Source organism: Myotis daubentonii, chromosome 1 (genome assembly GCF_963259705.1).
Source record: "Myotis daubentonii chromosome 1, mMyoDau2.1, whole genome shotgun sequence".
Lineage (NCBI taxonomy): Eukaryota > Metazoa > Chordata > Mammalia > Chiroptera > Vespertilionidae > Myotis > Myotis daubentonii.
In genome coordinates, this window is record NC_081840.1 from 27,376,996 (window position 1) to 27,403,902 (window position 26,907).

Below are 26,907 nucleotides of genomic sequence, written 5' to 3' on the forward strand. Positions count from 1 at the left end.
TCTCCTGTATTACCAGAGGGAGGCACGGCCCTCGCAGTGTCCAGCATATCAGTGGCAGCTTCTGCTGCCCCGGCCTTCCTAACACGATCAAGCAAAGGGAAGTGGTGAGATGCGGAAACTGTTCTGATTGCTGCTCCCTACGTAACTCGGGATAGCGTTTTTTCCATACAAATAGAGTTAACTTTACAAATGGCAGCCAGATTCCACCTTCTGCAGTGTTGCAGCTGTAAATGAGTAACGGGGTACGCTTCCCTTGCATATTAATACTCAAAAACGGGAGATCAACATGATATTTGCTTATTTCCGTATCCAACCCAAGAATGTAAGTCAGACTCTATTAACCTGCAAGAAAGTAATTCTTCACTTTTTAAAGACCTGAATTAATTTAATTTGTTTATTGATGTTTTCACTGAGTATCTGAGCATGTACAGAAAACAAAAAACCGTTCATTATTGAACACTTTAAAACTGACATCCTGCCAACCTTCCTAATATACAAACACCTTCTTATTTTTTAACAGATAAAAAAAGAAAAAAGAGTCAACCTCTGGAAATAAAAGATAAAATGATGAAATTCATGAATACAACTCTCCACAGTTTAATCTATATAAGGGGAAAAACTGGCTACATTAAATTCTCAGAGTCCATAAGAAGCAGAGATCTTGTTGCAAACAGAAAGCATGCCTATCCCAGCATGAATTTATTTAACTTTGGAGACCCAAAGTCAGTCCTTTCAGTCATATCCCCTTACCGCCTCAGCTTGAAATCCAAGGTGCATGGGGGTAAGTTCATCTAATTTGCAATATTAGGAATCCCTTCCTGCCTCTTCCAGTGAGCCGTCCAGTTCTCTGGGTGTAGACAATTGTCAGAGAAGAATTTGACGAAAATGGAATGGCTCCGTCTGTCTCACTAAAGGACTTTTTCATAACTGTGCATGCCCTTCCTCCAGGGGACTTTAAAACAACAGATTTACCTGTTATGCTAAGAGTGGTAGCTCAGTCTGCCTGAAACTGCACAAGGAACAACCATTATTTAATTAACTCTAGGTGATGATAATTTTGTATCAAACAGGGTTATAGAAATAAACTATCTTCCTAACATTGCTGTTATAGACTAAACTTAAAGGCAAATAATAGTTACTGATCGAAAAACAAAAGTTATAAACTGTGCTGGGGCAGAAAAGAGTTCCAACAAACCCGGGCTTCCAATGGCATGAAAGGCCCAGTAATGGTGAGATTAGCAATATTTCCCTGTAAAATTTTTGTATTTATATTTTTTTATCCAAGATGCACTAAAAAGGGAACAAAAGATCCCCCAGAATATATTATCAAATAGTCAAACAGCTAGTGGTCATATTTGTAAGGCAAAGAAAACTAATGTATAATGACCCATTTATATCTCCGATTTTTTAAAAAAAGAAATCTGTCCTAGGAACAACACAGTCAAACACATTAAGTATCAACTGCCTTCCACAATAAAGCTTTCATAATAAAGCAGGTTTATTTGCCCAGGTCTTTCCCGGGTATTCATGTTTCCATGTCAGAGATGATTCAGCTCCACTGCCTACTTCAGCCCAATGGTGACTGGGACGGAGAGGACCAGCAATCCACCAACAGGGTCCCCTGACCAGTCTCTGGGTGTGCAGCAGCCGGTCCCACTGGCTATGAAAGGGCCTGAGCCCTCTGCCCTCCTAGTGCTTTCTACTTAGCTTGTTGGGGAACAAGACAGCTCAGTAGAATTCGTTATCTTTTAGGATGCACAGAATTGAAAGCTGCATAATTTAAACTCAACTTCTAGTTGAAAAACTTCACAAAATTATCATGGAAATATCACCCAAATGTAACTGGAAGACTGAATAAATGTTGGCAGAAGAGCTGATATTAAGTGGCATTTTACACTCAAAGGCATCCAAGTGGGGATGTGTGTGTGTGTGGGGGGGGGGGGGGAGGGGGGGTGAAGGGGTGGTATTTGTAGTACAGAATAAAAACAAGTATTAAAAGACTTTAAAGTAAGAATGTGCGAGGACAGAAAAATAAGAGCATGTGTTGAAGCAGGCTTATTATTTTCCACATTTACTTATGTTTAAAGAAATATTCAAAGCTAAACACAGGAATACCATATGTAGCTCTAAACCCTAACAAATGTGATATAGGATGGCTTTTCTCTTCGCTGAATTAATTATTTAACAACAATATTTAACAAAATGTTCCTGAGTGTCTACTACAAAATACATTGATGAACAAAAGAGCATGGCTCTGCCATCAGGGATCTTGCCAGGAGACAAAAAACCATAACATGTAACAAACACTAAGATGATGGGTCACATGGAACAGACCACGAGGATGCTGAGCCGGCAGGAAGACCTATTTGAGAAAGTAAAGTTTAGGTTGAGACCAGAAGGCTATGCAGGAATTAGACAAAAAGAGATGATGAGGAAAACCAAGATGGCGGCATAGGTAAACACCGGAAATTGCTGCATCGCACAACCACTTCAAAAAACAACTAAAACACAAAACGGACATCATCCAGAACCACAGGAAGGCTGGCCGAATGGAAATTCTACAACTAGAAGGAAAGAGAAAAGCACACTGAGGCTCAGAGGAGGTGCGGAAGTAAAGTGCAGAGGTACGGAGTCGCACGCGGAAAGAGCTGGCAACTGAGGACGTGGCTGTCTTTTTCAATCGGGAGGGAGACACAAGCTCCCGACTGATCTGAACGCCAGATCTGGGCGAGTCTCTGGGGACCCAGACTCATATAGGGGGAAACTGGACTGTCTGGCATCGGGCAGAACTCGAGGGCAGCCTTCTCTCAGAGGTGCCTGCAGCCAATTCTGCAGAACAGTGAGACCCAGGTCCTCTTAGGGCAGGGCTGAGGATCAGCCATAGCTGTTTGCTCCTCCCTGTTGATTCCCTGAGACCCCGCCCCACCCAAGCTGTGCACAAAGGCTTTTGCATATGAATGCCCTGGCCCTTTGCAAACTAAAATTACCTAACAAACTGCAGCTGGGTCAGAGACCCAGAACATCTAAAAAGCAGGCCCAAGGCCCCACAGCAGCTTGCATTGCTTCACAGCTGGGTCTCATCTAGGCACCTCTAAACTCCAAACAAAGAAAAGGAATCTGCAGATCTCTCCATAGCTCCTGCTGGGTAGCCTTAGGCAGAGGCTAAATTAGCACCTCCTTAGAGATCCAAGAGCCAGTATACCCAGTGGTCAGAGTGGACCATCCAGATTACAACTCCCAAGATCCATAAGGGACACACTCAGGGGGCAGACTCAGTGAGTACCAAAGCCCCACTGAAGCAAGTCTTTCCCCATAAGGATGTCTCCAGTTCAGAAGTTCTCCTACCATAACCACAGCTGATTCTCACAGCCAACTGGCCTGGAGGTCAATTCCTCCCAGTGATACCTACAACAATCAAGGCTTAACTACAACAAGACTGTACACAAAGCCCACAAAGGGGTGTACCAAGAGTGTCCACCTCATATAATTGGGAAGGCTGAGCCACTGGGCCCTATAGGACACCTAGCACACAAAGCCACTCTACCAACACAGGGAAGCAGCCAAAATGTGGAGACAAAGAAACAGGTCACAAATGACAGAAATGGAGGAAAGCAAACTACTGGATATAGAGTTCAAAATCATGGTTATAAGGTTTTTCAAGAATTTTCTAGAAACCGCCGATAAATTTAGTGAGACCCTCGAGGATATGAAAAAGGACCAACTAGAAATTAAGCATACACTGACTGAAATAAAAAATATTATACAGAGACCCAACAGCAGACTAGAGGATCCCAAGAATCAAGTCAAAGATTTGGAATGCGAAGAAGCAAAACACACCCAACCGGAAAAACAAAAAGAAAAAAGAATCCAAAAATATGAAGATAGTGTAAGGAGCCTCTGGGACAACTTCAAGCATACCAACATCCGAATTATAGGGGTGCCAGAAGATGAGAGAGAGCAAGATATTGAAAACCTATTTGAAGAAATAATGACAGAAAACTTCCCCTACCTGGTGAAAGAAATAGACATACAAGTCCAGGAAGCGCAGAGAACCCCAAACAAAAGGAATCCAAAGAGGACCACACCAAGACACATCATAATTAAAATGCCAAGAACAAAAGACAAACAGAGAATCTTAAAAGCAGCAAGAGAAAGACAGTCAGTTACCTACAAGGGAGTACCCATACGACTGTCAGCTGATTTCTCAACAGAAACTTTGCAGGCCAGAAGGGAGTGGCAAGAAATATTCAAAATGATGAATATCAAGAACCTACAACCAAAATTACTTTATCCAGCAAAGCTATCATTCAGAATTGAAGGTCAGATAAAGAGCTTCACAGATAAGAAAAAGCTAAAGGAGTTCATCACCACCAAACCAGTATTATATAAAATGCTGATAGGTATCCTTTAAGAAGTAAAATAATTTGATGAACAGAATAAACTGGTAAATATAATAGAATCAGGGACATAGAAAGGGAGTGGACTGACAATTCTCAGTGGGGAAGGGGTGTGGGGGGTGAGGGAAGCGACTGGACAAAAATCATACACCTATGGATGAGGACAGTGGCAGGGGTAAGGGCAGAAGGTGGGGTGGGAACTGGGTGGAGGGGAGCTATGGGGGGGAAAAAGAGGAACAACTGTAATAATCTGAACAATAAAGATTTAATTAAAAAAGAGAGAGAGAGATGATGAGACTGGACAGTGTTGCTCAGTGGTTGAGAATCAACCCATGAACCAGGAGCTCATAGTTTGATTCCCTGTCACGGCACATGCTGGGGTTGCGGGCTCGATCCCTGGTGGGGGTGGAAGGTGCAGGAGGGAGCTAATCGATGATTCTCTCGTCATTGATGTTTCTAACTCTCTCCCTCTCTCTTCCTCTCTGAAATCATTTTTTTTACATTTTTAAAGAGATGATAAAAGAGGCAGAGGAACATGTATGTGAGATAGCTCAGAGTTAAGAGACAGTTGAACAAAATGCAAAAAAAATTAACTTCAACAAGGTGAGGGCATGGGCAAGGGGAACAGTGGTGCAAGACAGAGCTGAAGAGATAAGCAGGACCTGATCAAAAGAAGGACAATAAGAAGCCCCTGCGATGTTCAGAAAGGGGAATAACACCACCAGCTTTGCAGTTTTTAGAAGATCTGTACAGTGTAGGATATGGAATAGTGCGGTGCAGGAGTAAATGGCAGCAGGCTACTGTCACCACTCGGTGAGAAATGATAGCTCCTTGGACTGGAATGGTGGCTTCTATAGTAAAAGAGATATAGAAAAATTCAAGAAATATTTAGGAGGCAAAATTATCAGAATTCTGCTTTGTAATGGAATAGAGGGAAGGAAGGAGAAGGAGACAAGGGTATCTTCCAGGTTTCTGACTGGAGCCCCTGGGAGATGAAGTCACTGCAGGCAGAAGCTTGGAGAGGGAGGGAAGGGAAGTAGTGAGATCACAATTGGGAATAAAATTCGAAATGCTTGGGAAGCCAGACTGAAGTGGCTTCCAAAGTGAGCAGGAGGTAAAAAGTAGAGAATAGATGTGATGGGGAAGAAAAAGATTGAGTGCTAAATATGCAGTTGAAGTCTAACAATTTTTAAAAAATATTTTTTTACTGATTTCAGAGATGAAGGGAGAGAGAGAGAGAGAGAGAGAGAGAGAGAGAGAGAGAGAGAGAGAGAGAGAGATATCAATGATAAGAGAGAATCATTGATTGGTTGCCTCCTGCATGTCCCCCATTGAGGATCAGGCCCCCAACCCAGGCATGTGCCCTGACTGGGAATCGAACCATGACCTCCTGGTTCATAGGTCAACACTCAATCTCTGTGCCACACCAGCAGGGCGAACTAGAACCATTTTTAAAGATAAACGTAATAAGCTTAGGAGCCAGTAGAAAGGGAAGTAGTAGTAATAATAATAATAACAATAATAATAATAATACAAGGGCCTTTATTTCTGAGTGCTTTGTACTGGCCACAGAGCTTAGCACATTATTTTTTAAAATATATTTTTATTGATTTCAGAGATGAAGGAAGAGGGAGAGAGAGAAATATCAATGATGAGAGAGAATCACTGATTGGTTGCCTCCTGCACGCCCCCACTGGGGATTGAGCCCACAACCCAGGCATGTGCCCTTGACCAGAATCGAACCTAGTACCCTTCAGTCCGCAGGCCTATGCTCTATCCACGGAGCCAAACCGGTTAGGGCAGAGCTTAGCACTTTAAAGATATTACCTTTTTTTTTTAATTTTAAAAAAAGTTTTTATTGTTGACTCTATTATAGATGCTCCCTAATTCCCACCCCCCTTTGCCTCACTCCACCCTGCTCCTGCCCTTTTACTATGTTTTCATTGGTTTTTGAAAGAGAAAAGGGGGGGGGGGGGGAGAGAGAGAGAGGGAGAGAGAGAGGGAGAGAGAGAGAAACCTTGTTGAGAGAGAGAAATATTGATCAGTTGCCTCCTGTACAGAACCCAACTAAGGACCTAACCCAAAACCTAGGCATGTGCCCTGACCAGAAATGCAACTGGTGACCTTTTGGTGCATCGGACAACGCTCAACCATGCTCAACCAACTGAGGCACTCCAGCCAGGGAAAAGATATTATCTCTTTTAATCTTTACAACAACCTTATGACATTGGCATGTTTATTCCAAACAAACTCACAAGGAAACAGAGACTGAGAGAGATTATATAACATACCCAAGATTTCACAGAGACAGACCTCAAATTTGAATCTAAATGTCTCTGATTACAAAGCCCAATGCTCATAATCACTAGACTACATACAGGATTTGGGAGATGGATTAGAGAGAAATCAAGATCCCTCAATGGTGGAAAAGGATGGGACTTTAAGAAATGAAGGAAAATCTATTTTCATAATAGAAGGGACAGAGGACAAATAACCACATGGGGAGATTAACACTTTTGATGGCAGATGAGGAAGGAGTTTTCCATCTAAATATTTCTATCTTTCTATTGACCTAAAACTAGTCATTTGCCAAGTATCAAGACAGAATTAATGAGTAAGACATTTGAGAAGAGTAGAAAATACTGAAGTTATCATTCATTCACTGAACAAAATTTTCTGAGTACCCACTACCTATTGGGTCCTATTTTAGGCAATTGGGATTATGGTATAAGGCTGAAGATAATACTGGAAAGATAAAGAAATTTGGGCCAAAGAGGAAAACATCTGAATTTCAGAAGAGAGGTAAAAAGAGGGTAAGGAAGTGGCATGGAAGAAAAGGGTTTCAAAGATGTGATTTTTTTTTTTTTAATGGAAAGACCAGGGTAGTAAAAAAAGAAGAATGAGAGAAATGGCGGTACAAGTATAGTAGTCCCTCCCCTATCCACTGTTTGGTTTCTGGGGCTTTAGTTATCCCCCAGTTAACTATGGCCTGAAAATATTAAATGGAAATTTTCAGAAATAAGCAATTCATAAGTTTAAGTTTTAAATTGTGCACCATTCTGAGTAGTATGATGACATCTCAAGCCATTCCGCTCCGCTCCATCTACCTGGGGTATGAATCATCCCTTTGTCCATCATAGCCATGCTGTATATGCTATCTGCCCCTTAGTCAGTTAATAGCCACCTCAATTATCAGGCCAACTGTCATGATATCACGGTGCTTGTGTTAAGTAACCCTTATAGTAACCTACTGCGGAGTCACAATGCCTATGTCATTTATTTAACTTCATCTCATCTGGTTGATTACATCATCACAAGAAGAAGAGTAAGTACAGTACAGTAAGTTATTTTAAGAGAGAGACCGCATTTATACAACTTTTATCACAGCACATTGTTATGATTGTTCTACTTTTATGATTAGTTATTTTTGTTAATCTCTTACTGTGCCTAATTTATAAATTAAACTTTATCATAGATATATATACATATAGCACGAAAACATAGTGTATATATAGGGTTTGGATCTATCTGCAGTTTTCGGAATCTATTGGGGATCTTGGGATATATCCTCCATGGATAAGGAGGGACTACTGTATAAGAAGACAAAGAATGAAGTAGGGGGCATGATAGCACAGAAAAGAAATAACAGTTGGTTTAGCTAAGTAACAAAAGTATACTCAAAGAAGCAGAATGTTTCACAGCAGGCAGAGAGACGGTGGTCTGTAAGTGGTAGGGGACCTGTGACAGTGCAGGTGAGGAAAATGATGAGCATCCCCTCAGAAAGGCTACAGGGGCAATGGCTTCCCGGGAGAGCCAAGCCTCAAGTCGGGAGGAAACTCTCCTCCTAAGAGTGTATTACCGATGGTGAAATTTCAGACGAGCCTGCCATCACTGGCATCTGATCCTTGTGTGAAGGAACCATTTCTCAAGGTGGGACGTTCTCCATCTATGCTTCTCTTTTGCCGTGATTCCTCTAATATGACATTAACTTAGTAGGGAAGAAATCCAAGAAAACCAGTGGTCTGGAATAAATATCCTTTTAGACAAATAAAAAAAATTATACTTGGCTAAAAAAAAAAAAAAAAAAGCAAAGCTGCCATGTTGACATCAGAACAGTAAAGCAGTTTATTTAGAGAGTCATTCGAACAAGGCAGACACAGTTTAAGGACCCAGGGGGGTTTTCAGTTTCCACCATCTGGTTATTTCCCCAGTCCTCTGCCATGCATCACAAAGCTCTCTGTGAATCCACTTAGAAAGGAAAGGGCTAATACTCCTTTTTATTTGCTTTAACACTGCCCTCAATAAAAGGTGGCACATCCAAAGGATAAAATAAATATTTGGCCACAAAAATCACAGTGCAAAACATATTTATTTATGGGGAAAGGGGTTCTCTTTCATTGTTGAGTATAAAATGCAGGTTATAAAATAAGATGTTGAATAAGATCTCATTTCTGCAAACAATAAATTTTTTTATCACAGTAAAATATGCATAATGTAAAATTTACCATTTAACCATTTTCAAGTATATGGTTCAGTAGCATGAAACATTCACATTGATGTGCAACCATCGTGCCATCTATCTCCAAACTTTTTCATCTTCCCAAAAGTAATCTCTGTATCCACTACATGAAAACAATGAATTCTGACATGAAAGGAGAGAAAGTCTCAACAGGCATATACCAGAAATGCTAATAGTGGATAGTAAAATTATAGGTAGTTTTACTTTTCTACTTTTTAGCCCTCTATGTTTTCTGATTTTTTTTCTAAAAGAAACTGCATTCTAGTGTAATTGTAAAATAATAATTTTAAATGATTTTGAAAGGACATTGAAAGTTTAAATATTGAGAAAGAAAAGCAAAACAGGGGTAGGGGCCACACTCGTCACCTTCTGTTGATCCAGACTAGTAACTAAAATGTATTCCATGAGTGATCTGAAGCAACTAAAATTTTCTGTTGTTTAGAATGAAAAACAGAAAAAGCCAACAATTATCAACTGCCTAATAAACATTGCAATACTTCAAAATAAAAATGATTACTGCAGCACAATAGCTAACTGACTCCATTGCCCATTGTCCTCGTCTTCCTAGTAATAACAACCCCAATTCTTAGCTGGATACATGATAATACCAACCAAAAGACAGTATTTCCTGATTGCTACTCTTGCAGTTAGTTGTGGCCATGTAACTAAATTTTAACCAAAGAGGAAGTGCTATGTGCCACTTCCTGGAGGTGCTCTGAAAGGGGAGGGGCATACTCTTCTTGTTCTCTCCTTCTGTCCAGCTATGATCTCCGTGGCTAGAACCAGGAGGCAAAATGCCAGGAATGAGGAAGCAGGGAGCAAGCAGTAAGATAGATCTCTCTTTTTTTGTTATATGTTAACTGATGCAATTACCTTTTAAACAGTTTTCCTTCCAGCATGTCTTATATTCAGCCCTATACCTTTATCAACAATGATCATTAAGAAATACCAATAGAGATCCTGGCCAGTTGGTTAGTGCACTGTCCTGATATACCAAGGTTGCAGGTTCAATCTCCGGTCAAGGCACATACAAAACGTAACCAATGAATGCATAAATACCAGTAAGTGGAACAACAAATCTCTCTCTCTCTCTCTCTTTCTCTCTCTTTTTCTCCTTCCTCTCTCTCTCAAATCAATTTTAAAAGTGAAATAAAAAATACCCAGAGAAACTGGTAAATAATAATCATGACCAAATTCAAAGATGACCAATTCTCAACCATCTTTCACTTGAATTCCCTATAGAATCTGCCACTGCCAACCATGCCAATTTTCTGACACTCTTTTCTCCACTGAATCAATACTTTATAGAGTTTGCGTCCATCTCTTTACTTGCTATTTTTCAGTTTCCTTACAAGGCTTCTTTATAATCTGATGGTCAATTTCTCTAAACTATTTTGATTATGATTAAATATTGTGTGTGTTTTTAATAGCTGTTTTAGTAATCAAGATTTCCCTGAAGCAGTCTTCTATAGACTTAAACATGTCTCTTCAAAATGTATGTGTTGACATCCTAACCCCCAAGGTGATAGTATTTAAAGATAAGGCCTTTGAGAGGTAATTAAGTTTAAATTAGGCTATGAGGGTGGGGCCCTCATGATAGAATTAGTGCCCATAAGAAGAGACACCAGAAGCTCTCCCACTGCAGACACAGCGGACTCTCATAGCCAGTTAGCCTGGTGGTCAAATCACCCCCGGTATTGCCGACAACAATCAAGGCTTAACTAAAACAAGAATGCACACAAAGACCACTAGGGGGTGCACCAAGAAAGCATAAAAAATGTGGAGACAAAGAAACAGGACAAAACTGTCAATGGAAGATATTGAGTTCAGAACCACACTTTTAAGGTCTCTTAAGAACTGTCTAGAAGCCGCCGATAAATGTAGTGAGATCCTCAAGAAATCTAATGAGACCCTCGATGTTATGATAAAGAACCAACTAGAAATTAAACATACACGGACTGAAATAATGAATACTATACAGACTCCCAACAGCAGACCAGAGGAGCGCAAGAATCAAGGCAAAGATTTGAAATGCGAAGAAGCTAAAAACACCCAACCGGAAAAGAAAAATGAAAAAAGAATCCGAAAATACGAAGATAGTGTAAGGAGCCTCTGGGACAGCTTCAAGCGTACCAACATCAGAATTATAGGCGTACCAGAAGATGAGAGAGAGCAAGATATTGAAAACCTATTTGAAGAAATAATGACAGAAAACTTCCCCCACCTGGTGAAAGAAATAGACTTACAGGTCCAGGAAGCGCAGAGAACCCCAAACAAAAGGAATCCAAAGAGGACCACACCAAGACACATCATAATTAAAATGCCAAGAACAAAAGACAAACAGAGAATCTTAAAAGCAGCAAGAGAAAGACAGTCAGTTACCTACAAGGGAGTACCCATACGACTGTCAGCTGATTTCTCAACAGAAACTATGCAGGCCAGAAGGGAATGGCAAGAAATATTCAAAGTGATGAATACCAAGAACCTACAACCAAGATTACTTTATCCAGCAAAGCTATCATTCAGAACTGAAGGTCAGATAAAGAGCTTCACAGATAAGGAAAAGCTAAAGGAGTTCATCACCACTAAACCAGTATTATATGAAATGCTGAAAGGTATCCTTTAAGAAGAGGAAGAAGAAGAAAAAGGTAAAGATACAAATTATGAACAACAAACATGCATCTATCAACAAGTGAATCTAAGAATCAAGTGAATAAATAATCTGGTGATCATAATAGAATCAGGGACATAGAAAGGGAATGGACTGACTATTCTTGGGGGGGAAAGGGGTGTGGGAGATGCGGGAAGAGACTGGACAAATATCGTGCACCTATGGATGAGGACAGTGGGTGGGGAGTGAGGGCAGAGGGTGGGGTGGGAACTGGGAGGAGGGGAGTTATGGGGGGAAAAAAGAGGAACAAATGTAATAATCTGAACAATAAGATTTAATTTAAAAAAAAGTGGAAATTGTCAGCATGTAGACATATATGAGACTGGATGGACCACAGAGATTGAAGATAGATAAAAAAGGAAAGTCCATGAGTGAGGCAGTAAAATCATTAGCTCAAATTCATCACCTCAACGGGAAGATCAAATCAAACAAAAGTCCAAGAGGGGACAAGAATGGGAGCTTTGATCTAAAAATAGCAAATAAGTGTGCAAGTTTAAATGAACATGGCTTTGTACTGATAGAGTGGCCCTGAAGTACCACATGGAATAAAAAAAATAAAAAAGAAGAAGAGACACCAAAAAGCTTGATGCTACTTCTTCTCTCCCTCCTCCCACCATGTGAGGAGGACACAGTGAGAAGCTGGCCATATGCAATCCAGGAAGGGGAAATAAATTAGCTAGCATCTTGATTTTGGACTTCTAAGCCTCCTGAACTGTGAGAAAATAAATTTCTGTTGCTTAAGTACCCAGCTTATGATACTTTTGCTAGCAGCCCAAGCATACTGATATACATCATTCACTCAATTATTGCTGAATACATAACTAATTATGTATTGAAGGCCTACTATAGGCAAGAATGTTATGTATTTTATCACTAATCTTCTCAGTAACCCCACAAGTTAGAGATTACTATATTCATTTCATAGATAAGAGGCCTGAGACCAGAAGAAGAATTACCCAAGGTCCCATAGCTGGTAAGTGAAAGTCAGACTCTGAACCCGGTCTTACTTAAAATTTACTACACATTATATACCTCATAGCACACACAGTCTCTGCTACAAGGAGTTTATGGTATTTTAGAGAGAAGATCCGGACAAATAAACAAGTGAATAATTCAAACAGTTAATAATAGTACATGAGAAAACCACAGAAATAATAAGAAGTAATTGGGGGGAGAGATTGCTGAGTTCAAGAGATTATGAAATGCTTCCATTTCTCCTGTGTAAACATATAGAAAATTACTTTTAAACCAAATCCTTGTTGAAACCCATCCAAATTAAGTAAATGAAGTGGTAAGAGACATTACAACCTTGAATTAAAGATAAAAACCTTAAAAGAACTTACTTTGACATTTAAATTAGTACCTTCTAAAAGTCACCAAGAAAGCATTTCCTTCTATAAGGTGTGCCACAGGTGTTTTGTCTCATCACATCTTTAGCGGGGAGGAGGGAAAATTACACAGAAGCTTAGCTTTCCTAAATTGTCTACTAAAGTTAACCAGTTACTGACTTAAAAAGTACAGAAAAAATTTAAAACTCTTCTGGCAGTGTGTGAAATTAGATAATCTGCTTGAATTTGAAGATAATTTGAAACTGTCTGAAAAATCTCTTCACAAAAGTAAGAAGAGCTATAAATGGTCAAATAAAATTTTAACAATGAATGGATTAGACAGGACTGTGGGACACAGAGGACCCAGCCTCTATTTTGGAACAATATATCTTTGATTTTCTTAAAATGATAGGTACTGAACTACTAAGCAGTTTTTTTATTTTTATTTTTTTGTGAATTTTCAAAGAATTTATTCAGTGAAGAAACTTAACAGGTGATGTCCACAGCCATATTACAATTGGGGGCGCAAGAAAAGGCTTCTCTTTCACCCCAGAAATTCAATATGCCCCCCCTCAGGGTTTTTGATTTTCCGGGATGCTCAAGAACTATTAACAGACAGCTTTCACTATTTATCAGTAAATTCAGCAAAATTTCATTCTTATTGGAAATGACGAAAAACATTTCTTCAAAATCTGTTAAAACCACAGTTGATAAATCTGATCATTGCAGCTTATCGGTCAGTTCCATTTTTCTGTTTCTTCTCTCAGTAGAACCATCATTTGTTCACACGACACACACATACATAAGAAAAATAAAGACAGAACCCAAGTCCTTAGTTTCCTCCTTGTCCCCAACCTCTCTGAGGGGCTAAGAGTCTTCATGAAGTTTGATGTGGGAGCACAGGGCGTCTTTATCTGGGAAGGTTTTCCTGCAGCTGCCACAAGAGTGGCCCTGGCCCTCCTTGTGTGAGCAGCGGACATGGCTGTCCTGGGCTGCGTGGTACGCAAATGATTTGCCACAGTGTTTGCATTTGAAGGGCTTCTCCCGGGAGTGCTGCCTGACGTGTGTGTGAAGTATGCTGGAGGCTAGAGGCAGTGAACTTGTTCGTATAGTACACACACTGGTAGGGTTACTAAGCAGTTTTTTAAATGGATAATTCTGGAGCTCAAAAAACTTTAATGTAGGCCTGGCTAGGGTGGCTCAGTTGGGTGAGCGTCATCCCATGCACCAGAAGGTCCCCAGGTCCATTCCTGGTAAGGGCACATGCCCAGGTTGTGGGATCAATCCCCAGGAGGGAGCATGCAGGAGGCATGCAGGAGCATGATCAATGTTTCTCTCTCATAGATGTTTCTATCTCTCTCTCCCTCTCCCTTCCTCACTCTGAAATCAATAAAAACATATAAAAATTTTAATGTAGGATGCTTTTATAAAAATTCAAACTCTTCCATGGAAATCTATGATAGCCTATGGGGGGAATAAATCCAATATTATCCTATGAAAAGCAAATTCAATTTGTATATTGTATTGGTTGTTAGAAGAAAACATATAACTTCTAAACGGAAAAGATCTAGTTTAATAATACCCTTTAATTCAACAAAAAAATTAGAACTATTAATTATACTTTGATTTTGTGACAAAAATTTTATTTTTTCATTATAAATATAAAATACATTCATTACTGGAAACTTGGAAAATGATAAAGAGGACAAAGAAAAGAACACAGCTATACCTTCACCTTCTCCAAACCCTAACGTTTCCCCTCTAATTAGCATATTTCTATATATTTTTAAATTTTTTATCATTTCATATGAATTAGATATTCTATCTTTTCCTTTTGTTCCCCACTTAAACATATGGCATTTTCCCACATTATTATAAAGCCTTCAAAGTTTAATTTCAATCAATATAATCAATTCATTCATATTCAGTATAGTGTAGGTCTCTCTCTTAGATCTCTAAATCTAAAAATATAAAATAAGTTCAGATATGGTTTTGATTATGCAAATTTCTACATGTACTCCTAATCAAGTATCTGTTTTAAAAGACTATCCCTATTTTCCAATTAGAAAGAAAAATATGTAAATATTCCAAAAGAATGTTAGACACTCCATTGAGTTTTGATCATCTAATAAGGATACCCTCTTCTTATCTGTGTACTTTATGCTTGTTATATATTTATATATGCAGTAGAGACTAGGAGATATAGTACTTGTGTCACAAATGTACCAGGGTGAAAGTCACTTTGGCCCAACCTTAAAATAGCGCCACTATGTTCTGAGGGACAAACAAGAGTGAAAAGCCTCTAAGCAACTTAATCAGAGACTGCTAGATCTCCAAGGTAGAATCAATGGATGTAAAAAACAAAACAAAACAGGGCTTGAAATATGTACAACAAGGATTCACACTGTTCATTTCAATATCAACGAAGGAAAAGGTAGCCATTAGGTAAGATTATCACAGCAAGGCCAAGATACTGTATTTGTTTTCCTAAAAGGACATAGAATAAATTTATCAATTAAATTTAGTAAGTTAGTACAAGATTGTTGTCAAACAGAACAGTATTCGTAACTTTTTGATTCATTTGAGCACTGCTTCATGAACAAATTCCAACTCATTCACCATAACCCAGCTCTAAGGGTACATAAGGGATGGGATCTTGGAGGCCTGACTGCTGCACTCATTTAAAAAACTACTTATTAGAGAGATTTGAAGATGGCGGCGAAGGTAAATACCTGTATTTGCCGCCTCCCACAACTGCATCAAAATTACAGCTAAAATATAGAACAACCATCATCCAGAAGCACTGAAAATCTGGCTGAATGGAAGTCCTACAACTAGAGAAATAAAGAAGAAAGCACACTGAGATTGGTAGGAGGTGCAGAGGCACGGAATGGGGTGGTCCGACAACCATGTGTGCCACTTTTTTAATTAGAAGGGAGATCATCTCTGCAGAGGCCGCTCGGAGGAGAAAGGGGTCCCAGCCCCACATCAAACCCCCTAGCCCAGGGTTCCAGAGCTAAGAAAAGAAGTCCCTATGGGCAGTAAGAACTATGGGCTGTAAAAACCAGTGTGGATTGGGGCTCAAGGACACAGAGGTTGCTGGAGACCCAGCTGTTCCTTTAAAAGGCCAACACCACAAACTAAACTTACAAGATCCTGCTTTCTCTGAGCTTCAGAACCAGCGAAAGGCTCTGGAAAACACAGACACATACGAGGAAGAGCTGGATTGTCTGGCATCAGGGCAGGAACTCCGGGGCAGCCTTCTCCCAGACCATCATGCTCACAGGGATCATTGTTTCTATGCTGGGACCTCCCTGGTTTCAGGGCTGACTGGCAGCCATTTATGTTTGCTCCACCCTGGTGATTCCCTATGACCCCACCTCCTCCAATTTACAACCCCACCCACACTGCCTGCAACAGCTTTTGCATATGAAAGGCCTGTCCTTGCTCAGGGTAAAAGCTTTGAAACAAGCTGCAACTGGGTCAGGGAGCCCCAAACGGATCAATAAAAGGCCCAAGACCTAGCACTAGCACCAGCCTGCTTTGCTTCACAGCTGGGCCTCATCTGGGCACTTCTAAAGCCAATACAAAGAGGAGGAATCTCCAGATCTCTCTGTAACTGCTGCTGGATCAGGCAGTGGCTGACTGTATTCCTCCCTGGAGACCCAAGAGCCAGTGTACCCAGTGGTCAGTGTCAGACCATACCAGATTACAACTCTACACATCCATAAGTGATACACTCAAGGGGAAGACTCAGCACCAAAGCCCCACAGAAGCAAGTCCTGCCCCATAGAGGTGTCTCCTGCACAGCAGCTCTCCCACTGTAGTCGCAGCTGGTCCTCACAGCCAATTGGCCTGGAGGTCAATTCCCCACAGTGACACACCAACAGCAATCAAGTCTCAACTATAACAAGACTGTGCTTACAGCCCACAAAGGAACACACCTAGATTGCTCAGCTCAGATGACTGGGGAGGCTAAGCCACTGGGCTCTATAGAATACCTACTACACAAGGCCACTCTACCAACTCAAGGAGACATAGCACCTCTACCCAATACATAGAAACAAACACAGGGAAGCAGCCAAAATGCAGAGACAGAGAGGCATGTCACAAATGAAAGAAATGGCAAGAAAACAAACTACTGGATATAGAGTTCAAAATCACTGTTATAAGGTTACTCACAAATCTTTTAGAAAACTCCAAAAAATATGGAAAAAGACCAATCAGAAATTAAGCATACACTGACTGAAATAAAGAATAATATAACAAGATTTAACAGTAGAGTAGGGGATTCTGAGAATCAAATCAACGATTTGAAATATGAGGAAGAAAAAAACACCCAAACAGAAGAGCAAAAAGAAAAAAGAATCCAAAAATATGAAGATAGTGTATGGAGCCTCTGGGACAACTTCAAGCGTACCAACATCTGAATTATGGGGGTGCCAGAAGAAGAGAGAGAGCAAGATATTGAAAACGTATTTGAATAAATATTGACAAAAAACTTACCCTGCCTGGTGAAAGAAATAGACTTACAAGTCCAGGAAGCATAGAGAGTCCCAAATAAGAGGAACCCAAAGAGGACCACACCAAGACACATCATAACCAAAATGCCTAGGGCTAAAGCAAAGAGAGAATCTTAAAAGCAGCAAGAGAAAAGAAGTTAGTTACCTACAAGGGAATGCCCATACAACTGTCAGCTGATTTCTCAACAGAAACTATGCAGGCCACATGGCAGTGGCAAGAAATATTCAAAGTGATGAATAGCAAGGACCTACAACCAAGATTACTCTACCCAGCAAAGCTATCTTTTAGAATTGAAGGTCAGATAAAGAGCTTCACAGACAAGAAAAAGCTAAAGGAGTTCATCACCACCAAACCAGTATTATATGAAATGTTAAAGGGTATTCTTTAAGAAGAGAAAGAAGAAAAAAAGATAAAAAATATGAATAACAAAATGTCAACAAATACATATCTATCAATAATTGAATCTAAAAGTTAAAATAAACAAATAAGGAATCTGATGAACAGAATAAACTGATAAATAAAATAGAATCAGAGGCATGGAAATAGAACAGACTGACGATTCTCAGAGGAAGGGAGGTTGGGGGATGGGAAGAGATTAAACAAAGATCTTATATGCATACTAGAGGCCCGGTGCACGAATTCATGCCTGGGTGGGGTCCCCAGTTGGGGTGGGGAGTCGAGATGTGATCAGCCTTCCAGATGGGTGGTTGGGTGCCCTTGCCTGCCTGGGATCCAGATCCCTCCTGCTGATGTTAGTGCAGGTTGCCAGGAGCCACCTGACAGCTGCTTTTCTATTGTTTCTTCCTTGCAAACTGTGTAGGGAAGGGAAGTGGCCGTGGTGCCCAAGGCCGACTTCCAGGAGGCTGGCAGTGCTGTTGGGATTTTGCAGGCAGCGCTAGTCCGTTGGTGCCTGGTCCATTTTCCAGAGATTGGACCTGTAGGGCTATTGCGGGAGTGAGTGGCTGCTGCTGGGCTGGTGGGCTGCCAGAACATGTCAGTCAGCTGAGCGGCGCTCCCGCTGTGGGAGTGCACCTAGCACCAGGAGGCAGCTCCTGCATTGAGCATTTGCCCCCTGGTGGTCAGTGCGTGCCATAACGACTGGTCATTCTAGTCGTTCATTTGCAATGGTCGCTTAGGCTTTTATATATGTAGATATGCATTACCTATGGACAGACAATAGGGTGGCGAAGGCCTGGGGAGGAGTGGGAACCAGGTGAAGACGGTAATGGGGGGAAAGAGGGACATCTGTAATAATCTCAACAATAAAGACTTTTTCAAAAACTACTTATTAGAAGCCACACCTCTCACATCAAACTAATACAAAAATAAATAAATATGCATTTGAAATATTTTTAAATGTTTAAATAAATACTATGCAAGGTTTAAAAAAAATCACAACTTATTTGTTATCCTTCAAGGTCAGAGAAAATTGTATTCCAGTTAATTCCATATCCTGATTCTGTTTGTTCATCTGTTAAGTAAAACTGCTATGGACTAAATAAATCAATATTTGTAAAGTACTTGGAATAACTGACATATAGATTAAGTGCATATATGTATAATTATTAATTAAATTAAGTGATATAATTGTGGTAAATTGAATTTCCAAAATGTCCTCAGGCATATTTCTGATTCCACATGCTCTTCCAGAACCTTGCTCCTCCCCATCAAAAGATAGAGTCCATTTTTCTCCCCTGAACCTAGATGGACATGTGACTTCCTGTCCTTGATCAACAGAGAAGGATAGAAATGTTGCTCTGGGGTTTCCAAGGCTATGTCATAGGAAGAATACAGCTCTGCCTGGCTCTCTTTTTGGCATGCATACTCTGAAGAGCCCAGACACCACCTAAAGAAGCCCAAATTAGTCCATTTGGAGAGATCACAAGGACAGACACATGTGGAGAGAAACTAGACAACAACCAACAACAACTGCCAAACATATGAATGAATGAGCCTTCCGATAGTCCAGCTCCCAGCCTGTTAGCTTTCCAGCTTCAGACACTGTGGAACAAAGAGAAGCCATCCTGTCTGTGCCCTGTCCAAATTCCTGATCCACAGGATCTGTAAACATAATAATTGATTGTTTTATGCCACTAAATTTTGGGATAATTTGTTACACTGCTATTGATATCCTACAGTATAAAACTGCTACACTTAAGATTTGCCTTTCAGCTAAAATAAAAAAAGATTTTAAAGTGATGTGGACAGAAAAGGGGTTTTATGGAAAGTAACTTCACAGGGTGATCTGTTCATAAATTCCTTGGTGGGTTGTCACGCTCCAGACAAATTAACTTTTTTAGTAAAAGGTTGACCTTTGCCTTAAGCAAGCCCTGTTCATTGTTTCTGTGCACTTAGGTTAACACACTTTTAAAATGCCTCTTTTCAAATCCCTCAGAAGAGAAACCACCCTCGAGAGCACATAACCCTGTTAATTATTTTGTAATCCAATCCCCAGCTTGTTGTCTTCCACTTTTATATAATTTTTCCTTCATTCTCTCTTTAATTCCAAATGCAGTAAAGAGGCTGCAAACTATCATTCTGAGAAGCATTTTTATCTATTATAAAATTAAATGTTATTCAAAAAGAGCAGAGATAAAACAGAGACTCATAAAACAAAGTAGAAACAACTGTCAAGAATACACATATTTTTATAACAGCAGCAATAATTGTTACTGTCCTCCATGTGTAAAGTACTGTAAAGAGCCATGACTTAGCACTCCTAAAAATCCTATAAGGATACTGTATCATCTCTAATTTATACCTCCTATGCAAATCAGAAATAAAATATCCCAAGACTAAAGCTATAAAAAACATACTTTCATCTTGCTTTGTTGATTCAGATGGCACTCTTTGAATCCTTGTAATGGATCATCATTATGACTATTGCTAATATAAACCAGGAGTTGGCAAACTTTTTCTTAAAGGCCCAGATAATATATATTTTAGTCTTTGAAGGCTATATATAGTCTTTATCACATATTCTTCTTTGTCTATAAATTTGTTCACACACAGCTTAATCAACCAAATTTACAGCTGTTAACAGGTTGTGCCTCTGTATTCCCGAATATATAAATAAGCTTCTTAATCAGAACAAAAGCAGGTTCAGAGTCCAGTTGTTTAAACTGAAATTGGTACAGCCATACCTAACTAGTTAAAGTGACTGTCGAGGAGAATCACAATCTTAGTAGAGACATTTTATTTTCCAGTTTCCTCAAAGCTATAAAGTTGCTGCTTGGCAAACATGTCTGTGATCACTGAAAACTAAAGTTACATGATCTTATTTAAGAATAAGATGCCCACCCTAATGCCAAATCAAACACACAAGTTTTCAAATTGAGGTTCCAAATTAGGAAGAAGCTAATTACTTAAATTCAAATTGGAAGAGGAAAGATTTTTGAGAGCCTATAAATCAGAAGGCCCTTAGAAATTGGAATGAGTGTTGGAGTGAGGAAATGAACTCATATATAAAGTGTTTTATTCATTTTTCTTAGGAATACAAAAGTAAATAAAGCTTAAGTAAGGAATAAGTATAGGTTTATAGACAGCCCTCTTTATGGACTGAGAATAGATTTGAATTGATTACTAGTAGCTAAGGTATTAGCCATATCATGTTAATGAAATGAGTTGCCTTGCTAAATTAATTAGCTAGAACAGTCATCGAGAAAAGTAACCAACCCAATCACTAAAAAGGCACAGCTAGCCACCTTACATCCTCTGTTTTTGGAAATCCCTGAAAATTTATAAGTATTATTTCAAGGCATCTGACATTTTTAATATTGTGTATGACTCTCTAAATTTCTTACTTCCAAAGACAAAACAATATAAATTTCTTTGTATTAAGTACAAACAAAACAGAGCAGTTAACTATAGAGAACAATCTATCACCTATAAAAATAGCACTTTTGAACTTATATTACTTATATTACTACATAATTGACAAACTCTATTTATCATAAGTTGAGCTTAAACAATGCCATACCCTGTTTAAAACCTAAATTTTACCATGGCTACTCAAATGCAATAATATCTGCCAAATTCTACTTTTCCTCAAATTACTCCAATATGACTTCAAACTAAGTGTCCACAGTAGAAGCTGATCAGAATAAACAGCTCAGGTATATATTTTTTCCAAGTACTGGGAAGAGATCCAATAAAATTTAAAAGAATGACATTTAAGCAGGAGTATCTATTTATAAATACCTGAATTCTGACACAGGAAATATTTTTATACTGACAAAACAGATCCCGTTACTCTAAAACCTTACATATTTGTATTAGAAAAATAAGGGAGACTGGGTTTGAGTAAATAACATGGATGTGTTACAGGATCCCAAACAACTATCAGTTTCTCCAATGAAGCTGCATGTCTGATGACATAAGCTTTCAATGACCTTCTATAGCAGTGGTTCTCAACCTTCCTAATGCCGTGACCCTTTAATACAGTTCCTCATGTTGTGGTGACCCCCAACCATACAATTATTTTTGTTGCTATTTCATAACTGTAATTTTGCTACTGTTAGGAATCGTAATGTAAATATCTGATATGCAGGATGTATTTTCATTGTTACAAATTGAACATAATTAAAGCATAGTGATTAATCACAAAAACAATATGTAATTACATATGTGTTTTCCAATGGTCTTAGGCAACCCCTGTGAAAGGGTAGTTCGAGCCCCAAAGGGGTCGCAACCCACAGGTTGAGAACCGCTGTTCTACAGACTCTGTGGACTAGTTACATCGTCAAGCACCTGATAACACTATATTGGTTTGTATTGTTTTCAAGTAATCTCGTGTTATTATATGTCTTTAAAATCTTTTGAACCTCATAGCCATCTAAACATATCAATAAGCAAATCTTATGAACTACAGACTTTCTTAAAACTCTTCTTTGGTCCTATGGAAGATGGCAGCTGTACTCGCCGCCTCCCATAACTACATCAAAATTACAATTAAATACAGAGCAACCATCATCCAGAACCACTGGAAAGCTGGCTGAATGGAAGTCCTACAACTAGAGAAGTTGGAAGCACACTGAGATTGGCTGAAGGTGCAGAGGCGCAGAACAGGCTGGTCTGGCACCCACATGGGCTGCTTTTTTAATTGGGCGGGAGATCGTCTCTGTGGAGGCCGCTGGAGGAGCAAGGGGTCCCAGCCCCACACCAGACCCCCAGCCCAGGGTCCCAGAGCTGGAAAAAGAAATCCCTACAGGGCAGTAAGAACTATGGGCTGTAAAAACCAGTGCGGACTGGGGCTCAGGGGCACAGAGGCTGCTGGAGACCCAGCTGTTCCTTTAAACGGCCGGCACCACGAACTGAACTCACAAGGTCCTGCTTCCTCTGAGCTCCAGTGCCGGGCGAGGTTCCAGGGGACATAGGCACATACCAGGAGGAACTGGATTGTCTGCATCAGGGCAGGAACTGGGGGGGGCAGCTTTCTCCCAGATGGAGGTGCTCACAGGGCTGTTTCTATGCTGGGACCTCCCTGGTTGCAGGGCTGACTGGCAGCCATTTATGTTTGCTCCACCCTGGTGATTCCCTAAGACCTGCCTCATCCAATTTACAACCCCACCCACGCTGCCTGCAGCAGCTTTTTTTTTTTTTTTTTTTTTTTTTTTGCATTTTAAAATTTATTAAGAAAGCTGTCAATCTGAACAGGAGGGAACATTAATTTTAAAAAATAACATCTGCAGGAAAACAGCCACAAGGCACTGAGTGCATGTCATGCCTCCCTCCGTCAGAAGTGGCTGGAAAGGCAGCGGGAGACTTGTGCTACCAGGAGGCTCTGCACGTCCTCTGGATTCAACTTTATTATACAAAGGGCCGCTTAGAACATGTATCAAAACACTCCATCAAAAACATTTTTTCAAACCTGAGGCCCCCTAAAGAGATGCGTTTTGACGGTTTCACAGTGTAGAATCCAAGCCAACCTTGGTCCCTGCAGGAGGATAGCAGCATCCAACCACATGGGGTGCCCACACGCAGGCCACCAATCGCAGGGGCCACCCCTGTGAAGGCTGCAAGGGGTAGACTGAGCCAGAGGGGCACTGAGCAAAGGCAAAAAGGCACGAGGCCCTTTCCAATGCAATCATTTGAATTTCAGCTCATTTACTGTTTTCCTTTACTTGTGAAATCAAGGACAATCGATCAAACTTATCTTAGAATGAATGTTCTGGAATAAGAATGGAAGACTCATATCACAGAACTGCTGTTTCCATGTTCAGTACTTAAAACCATCGGTGGCTTTTATAAACACCTCTTCCAGTGGATCGTGGTCTTAATGCAGGGATTCACCAAGGAGGAAGGATTCACCAAGACAGAAACCTCGGTGACGCTCACTAGTTCCGCTGCTCCTGGCTGAGGTGAGCTAATAATACTGTTCTCAGTCATGAAATTAGCATCTCGTGATAAACAGCTTTACTGGGAAGACTGCATGTTTAAAGACACAATGGCATTTCAAATCCAGTGAGCGGTGACTGCAGGATGTAAACAGAGCTGCGAGCTAGAAGTTTCTCAAGACTCCTCCTCCCCGACCTCATTGATTTCAGAGATTCTGTCTATGGATTTAAGGATTTCAGCAACAAGGTTCAGTGTTTCGGCTCCAGAAACCAGCTGCTTGATGGAGGTGTGCGCGTTGCTCGTGACCATGCACAGGTTCTGCAGGGCCACGTCCTTGTTCTGCTTCACCACCATCAGGCTGGCGCCCTGACCCGAGCGCAGGGCCTCATTCTCCCTCTTGAAGTTGGGAGACCTGCGCCTGGAGCCAGTTTATGACTTGTTTCAGTTTCATGACGTGAATTTCTGCCTCTACTGCATGTTTGGTCATCAGCTCCAGGTTCTGCTCCACCTGCTGGACCACGGATTCCAGGTCGTGGTAGTCACTCTCATCCTTGATCATCTTTGCTTCTAATTTCTGCTCCAGTGTCCTCACCATCTCGGTTTGCATCTCAAAGAAGCTCTGTACCTCTGTCAGCTTCCTCCTGAGCTTCGAGTTCTCATCTTTCAGTGATTCCTAACTGATCTGCAGCGTCCGAAGGTGCCTGTCCCCCAGACACTCTCCATGGGTGGCAAAGTCTGCACTGGGACTTGCCACAGGAGAGACTCTGGAGTCGGAGTCACTCAGTGCCCACAGGGACAGAGGCGTGGGCCCTGCCAGCTCCGATGGGCTAGAGAAGAAGGGTATATGTGTGCTGCAGGGAGAAGTGCTGGTGCAGACCCTCAAGTGGGTCTGCTCCACTGTGGATGGCAGGTAGGCGCCGTTCCATCCGTCCTCATCCTCATCCTCGTCCAGGAGGTCACTAGCCCCAATTGGGTCTATGAAAAACGGCTGCTGGAACTCCAGGCTGAAGCCCGCAGGCTGGGAGGGTGGGGGGCTGCAGTCGAGGCCCAGGAAGTGCCTCGTGGCTTCCTTCGAATGAAGCCTGCTGTTGTCCATGTCCTCTTCAACAGGCTGAGGTTCTTGGTTTTCAGAAACTCTTTAAAGAAGAATGGATTTGCCTCTTCCAGATCCACAAGTTTCTCATCTCCAAAATATATCTCCTGGGCTCCTGGTGGACGTTGCTTAGTGTACTTCCCCTTTCCGTAGATAAAATCTGTGTCTCCCACGGAAGCTGGGCACATAGCACATAAATGTCGGTGAATGTCAAAGAAATGGGTCCCTGCCACGGGGCACTCACAGTTTAGCTTGGGAAGACAAGCCCAGCACTCAGAAAATGCTGCCAGGTTGGAAGGGTGGGAGGAGGCATAGCTCAACATCACTGTGGCCCGGGACACCGGCTCCCTAGCCCACCGGCTCCATAGCTCAGACTCCGCCCTCACCATGGTGTGAGTCCCCCACCCCCTTTGCCTGGCTCTTGGCCACCGCTCCCAGCCTCTCACAGCAGCTTCCACTTGGTGCCTGCAGCAGCTTTTGCATATGCATATGAATGGCCTGTCCTTGCTCAGGCTAAACGCTCTCAAACAAGCTGCAACTGTGTCAGGGAGCCCTAAATCTATCAATAAAAGGTCCAAGACCCAGCATCAGCCTGCCTTGCTTCATAGTTGGACCTCATCTGGGCACTTCCAAACCCAATACAAAGAGAATACAAAGAGGAAGAATCTTCAGATCTCTCTGTAGCTCCTGCTGGGTGGCCCCAGGCAGTGGCTGACTGTATTCCTCCCTGGAGACCCAAGAGCCAGTGTACCCAGTGATCATTGTCACACCACCCAGAATAAAGCTCTATAAGCGACACACTCAAGGGGTAGACTCAGTGAGCACTCAGTAGACTCAAGTCCTGCTCCATTAGGGGTGTCTCCTGCACAGCATCTCTCCCAGTGTAGTCGCAGCTGGTCCTCACAGCCAATTGACCTGGAGGTCAATTCCTCCCAGTAACACCAACAGCAGTCAAGTCTCAACTAATAAAAACATAATTTTAAACTAGAGGCCCGGTGCACAAAAATTTGTGTACTGGGGGGGGGGGGTGTCCCTCAGCCTGGCCTGTGCCCTCTCGCAGTCTGGGACCCCTCAGGGGATGTCCACCTGCTGGCTTAGGCCCGCTCCCCGGGGGATTGGGCCTAAGCTTGCAGTCAGACATCCCTCTGGCAGCCCAGGAGCCCTTGGGGGATGTCCACTTGCCAGTAGGGAGCAGGCCTAAGCTGCAGTCGGACAGCCTTAGAGCTGCTGAGGAGGCAGGAGAGGCTCCCGCCGCCACCACTGTATTGGCAGCCATCAGCCTGGCTTGTGGCTGAGCAGAGCTCCCCCTGTGGGAGCGCACTGACCACCAGAGGGCAGCTCCTGCATTGAGCATATGCCCCCTGGTGGTCAGTGTGTGTCATAGTGACCAGTCATTCCCAGTCATTCTGCTGTTAGGGTCAATTTGCATATTACCCTTTTATTATATAGGATAGAGGACTGGTGCACGGGTGGGGGCCGGCTGGTTTGCCCTGAAGGGTGTCCCAGATCAGGGTGGAGGTCCCGCTGGGGTGCCTGGCCAGCCTGGGTGAGGGGATGAGGGCTGTTTTCAGGCTGGGCACACCCCCTTCAGGGTGGAAGTCCCTGCTGAGGTGCCTGGCCAGCCCGGGTGAGGGGCTGATGGCAGTTTGCAGTCTGGCCAAGCCCCCCAGCAGGGACCCTCACCCCATGGGGGTGTGGCCAGCCTGGGTGAGGGGCTGAGGGCTATTTGCAGGCTGGCCACAGCCCCTTCAGGGTGAGGGTCCCCACTGGGGTGCCTGGCCAGCCTGGGTAAGGGGCTGAGGGCTGTTTGCAGGCTGGTCAAGCCCCTCAGTGGGCACCCTCAACCCATGGGGGTGTGGCCAGCTTGGGTGAGGGGCTGAGTGGCATTTTCAGGCTATCCACACCCCCCAGCGACCCAAGATCCCAGCCTCTCCTTTTTTTCTTTTCTTTTTTCCTGGGATTTATTTATCTTCTATAATTGAAACTTTGTAGCCTTGAGCGGAGCCCAGGACCAACCAGGGCAGGTGGAAAGCTTGGCT

At 41.8% G+C, this 26,907-nt stretch overlaps 1 protein-coding gene and 1 pseudogene across 4 annotated transcripts in view; both read right to left on the reverse strand.

Moving 5' to 3' along the window:
* The window catches only part of RAD51B (RAD51 paralog B), a 611,763-nt gene that overhangs the window by 472,124 nt on the left and 112,732 nt on the right, over positions 1-26,907 (reverse strand). The gene's annotated exons all lie outside the window — the stretch shown is intronic.
* LOC132232862 (endosome-associated-trafficking regulator 1-like) lies at positions 23,551-25,126 on the reverse strand (annotated as a pseudogene).